We start from the raw sequence: 4807 nt of genomic DNA on the forward strand, positions 1-4807 counted from the left end.
TCTCATTGCCAGAGTCTATCAGAATAGTTTAATATGAGGAGAAAAGATCTCAAAGAGACAAAAATTAAAGAAAACTGAAATTGCTTGAGCTCGTTAAATGTGTGGGTTTTTTTTTCCAGTGCTGTTAGAGGCTTTTTTTTTTCTCATTTAATCTCAAATTACTACATAAAGCATTTGACATTTGCATACTGTCTTTCCCTCAAAGATTTTAAGTTGTAAAAAGAAAAACCAAATGTATATGGATATTCTAAGAACAGAGGCCTTTAACAAGTCACTAACACTGTTAAAAAACTGTAGTGCAATAATATGCAGAGGACAGGCTGACTTGGAGGAGACATTTTTAGAAGACTGAATGGGAAGAAGAAATATCAACATGGAGGAGAGGTGACTTGATAGACACGAAAGACTTGGTAGAGATACCAAAAAAATTAAAAAAAAAAAAACTTGTTATATCAAAACCAGAGAAGATTTTGCATAAGATCTTTGGATTTTGAAAACTAACTGAAAACATTTGAAGTTGAGCAGGGAAGGGGTGTGAAACTCACGAGAGGAGCTGAGGGTGCTGTGAGCATCGATACACATTCAACTTGGTGAAAAAATGGGGCCACTATCTCTAAGGCAACAAAAGCAAGACATGGCTTTTGGGGACATGGTTTGGGGACATGGCACCATGTGAAGAGGGAAAGTAGAATCACCTGGAATGCCATTATCAACTTCAAAGTAAATATATAACTGTGTTAATTGAATTATGGCTATGGTTTGTGATCCACACACATAACAGTTGGTACTTTCCTGGGTAATGACAAACACTGGAATCATCAGTATGCAAGACTCATTTTATGTTTTATCCTTCCTGGAAGCTATGGAAAGAAAAGCAACTTTCAGTGTCCCAGAAGGAAATAGCATATAATTTGGAGTCAAATAGATCAAGGTAAAAATCTCATCTTTATCCAACTTCTGCAGATCATAAAACCTCTCAGTTTCCTCATCTCTGCTATGGAAATATGTGTCCTCATACAAACCAGTTAATGAGGTCAAGAATAGAAAAGAGCTAAGGGGAATATCACTCCTATTAAATGTCAACCGTGTCTTTCCTTCCCCTTTTTTTCCCATTTCATTTCCACTGGGTCATTTAGATTCCCATCTCTTCACCCTTAGATTAAGCAAGTTATAATCTCTGTGCTTCCTGGTTATCTCTCTGAACGGTTTTGAACTGTGTTCATAACCAGCATATGCAAAATCAACCTCGTTTTGTTCTAAGTTCATTAAGCTACATTGACTTCCTCAGTGAGTTAAACTACTCTGTATAGCTTGCAAAGCCTTCAGTACACTTGTTTCCTACGTTCCCAAACATTTTTATTTCTAATTGTTAAGTCACATGAATCCCAGCCATCTCTTTCTCTGTTATCCACATTGTCTTTACCATCTCCTCTGTCATCTTTTTGATGATTTCACATTTTCAAAATTTTTTGAGGCTCAATTCAAGGTCTGGTTCTCCATCGAAACTGTATTTGAGTGTTTAGGCTCAAATGATTTCCTCTAACTTTGATCTTATTACATTTAAACTCAAAACCATAAAATGATATTTACCCATTTAAAAAATGGGGGTTAGCTTGTCACCACAAATAGATTTTAAATTCCCAGAAACATGGACTTAATTTTTTTTTTTATCCATTATAGAGCCTAGCAGAGTTCTGAGTGCATGACCACCAATTCAATAAATACAGATTGGTTATATCTGAAGGTTTCAGATAGCTTTCTTAATATTAAAACTGGATTGCCCTTGAAAGGCTGTTCAGCAGTAGGTTCTGATTAAAATAGTCTGTTCATTTACAACAAGGGGAGGTTTCCAGCTGATAGATTTTATTACCTGTTATTTAGACAATGCAAACACTGTAACAGGGAGCATCTTGTAAACAAAATTTTCCTTGACTATTGGGCATAACCAACTTTAACTGCTACTTTCAATCTCCCCTAAAGGCTCAGAGGGGAACTGAAATGTGAAGTGTTTAGCAGGGAGATGGACCAAAAATCCAGTTAGAGCAGAAAATAACTTGAGTTAAAAAGAGAAACACAGAAACCATGCCAGCTATAGGAATTATCTGCCCTGTGTCCCTTCACATTTTCCATTTAGCCATGTTTTCATGCCACACATTTTGGTGCCTTTTTAATACTCAAAAGTGTAAATGTAGCTTGCTTAAAAGCAAGGCTTAAACATTTTAGTTTTCCATTGATTTAATCCATTTCTAGTTCTTACCATTTGGATAATCTAAGCCTGCCCACCTCCTTCCTTTCTCCTATCATCTGATTTAATCATAACTTCAGATCATAATTTATAGGTTGAGATTAAACAAATTTTATAAAGGATGGCAAGAGTCAATAAAATTCACAAAGTGAAAAGCTCTCCTCCAAAGGTGAGCTAGACTGTCACTGGTGACTCACGACATAAGTTGCTCTTTTCTTTCTTTTCCAAATTATAAGAAAAAGCAATAAGAGATGGGCTAACAGAGCCATGACTAGACAAGTTGGAGATGTTACTCTGCACATTGAAAAGGAGAACTGCCAGATATATCTTATGGATCACCTAGAATTTTAAAGTAACAGAATTATAGAGTTGGAGTCAGCTTCAGAAATAATCATGTTGAAAGTTTTAAATAATACTGTGTATATTACTTAAATTAATTAGGACTTAAGACTTAGTTTTTATAAGATATGGATAACTGTATCTGCCTTTTGATCTTTATAATAATTGAGATAATTGAGAAAGTGATTTATGAATTACAATGCAAGTTTTATAAATGAATTTTAAATAAATGAAGTATTGTGATTCCTCAAAAGGTTAAACATAGAATTACCATATAAACCATTAATTCCAGTCCTAGGAATATACACAAAATATCTGGAAACAGGTATTCAGAGCAGTATTTATACATACATGTTCATAGCCAAAAGGTAGAAACAAATGTCCCTTAACAGATGAATGGATAAGCAAAATGAGGTATATCTATACAATGGAATATTATTCAGCCATACAAATGGAATAAAGTACTCATGCACATTACAATGTGGATAAAGATGACCCTTGAAAGCATTATGCTAAATGAAAAAAGCCAGACACAAAATATTACATATACTCTGATTCCGTTTATGTGAAGTATTCAGAATAGGCAAATTCAAAGAGGCACAAGACAGATTCATGGTTGCAAGGAGCTTTTGGGAGATAAGCATGTTTTATCCTTTACCCTTGCTTTAAAAGGTATGGGGACTCCATTGTGGATACTACAATGTTTTAGAATGAGACAGGGTTGATGGTGCAACATTGTGAATTACTAAATGCCACTGTATTGTGTACTTTAAAAGGGTTAATTTTATGTTCTGTGGATTTTACCTCAAAAAAAAAAAAGGAAAAAAAAAGATACCAGAGTTCAAAATATTGCCATCTTACACAGCTCCTGTTGCAACTGATGGCATAATCTAGTTTAAGTCCTCTAATTTTTAGTTGTACCCTCACCCCTTTTCTCTTCCTACTCCATATTAATTCCACTAATATAAGTAGTAACTCAGAGATCTATCCAACAATATCTGCTTTTATTTTTAAGCATGGCCATGTTAATTAGTTGATTTTAAATAAGAAGTAGTGCACATAAATTTAAAGTAAAGATTATAGCTCTCCTGTGGTTTACATTTGAATGCAGTTCCTGTTGAGTTTGCACATTTTTTGTGGAAAAGCCTACACGCTTCAGTTTGTATTCAGCATATCCTCCGCTGTAAATTGTTGGCAGGGAAGAGCTATTTAGCATTAGTCATTTCGCACAGTTTATAACATAATGATTATAATCCAACCCAAAGGACAGAATACTATATTGCCAAGAATGAAAGTAGGCTCATCTTTATCTGTAATGGAGAAACATGTTCTATTTTAAAAAGAAGCAGAAAAAAAAAGCAACAGTCATGGAAGGTCAAAGTTGGCAAAATCTGTTATAGTCTAGCTCAGGAATTACTTTTTGACTGTTGAAACAACTAGTGAATCACCTATGACAAGTCTAATTAAAATAATCTGAGCTATGTAACTGGGTTACTAAGCAGATGGTAGAACTAAAGATGTGCTGAACTAGCCATAAATAACTGAGACAGGAAAAAGCATGAGGGGGTAGCAGTTTGTGTGAGCATACGTAATGGCCAATGTGTTAGCATATGCCTTTAGCATTATACCTTTACAAATACACATCGTGAGATATATGACATTATCCTTGGAAGCTGAACATTTTAGATGCTATAAAGATAATCCATAAAATGTACCTGAGCCTTATGACATAATAATCTATTGAGGAATGATATAAAAATGAAAGCATATATAAACGAAATAGATAATCAGAAGGTAACATAAGGGTTCATAGTCCCTATGAGCAGTAAATTGATAGTAGTAATTTGATTATATCATTTCTCATCATGAAGACAATATTCACTGTCATCATGAAATCTGTTTCTCTGTGTGCTCAGCCTTCCAACAGAACGGAACTAGACTCTGATTGGAGTTTAAAATGTTAACAGGGGAAACAAGCCTTTACAATTATCCTGTCTAAACCATGCAATAGTTGGGAACACTGCACGACAAAATTGCACTGCACTGTGTTTACACAACATACATTTCCAGAGGACGTTCCTTGGCCTACACTGTAACCAATGACACGCAACCAAATGCAGCACATCAAAAGCTCCCTGGGGAGAAATGGGTGAAGTAGACCTCAGATCTGCTGTGAAACATATTCTCTGGAAACTAGGGTGTAAATAAATAATGCAGTCAACC

The sequence above is a fragment of the Panthera uncia genome, assembly GCF_023721935.1.
Source record: "Panthera uncia isolate 11264 chromosome A1 unlocalized genomic scaffold, Puncia_PCG_1.0 HiC_scaffold_17, whole genome shotgun sequence".
Lineage (NCBI taxonomy): Eukaryota > Metazoa > Chordata > Mammalia > Carnivora > Felidae > Panthera > Panthera uncia.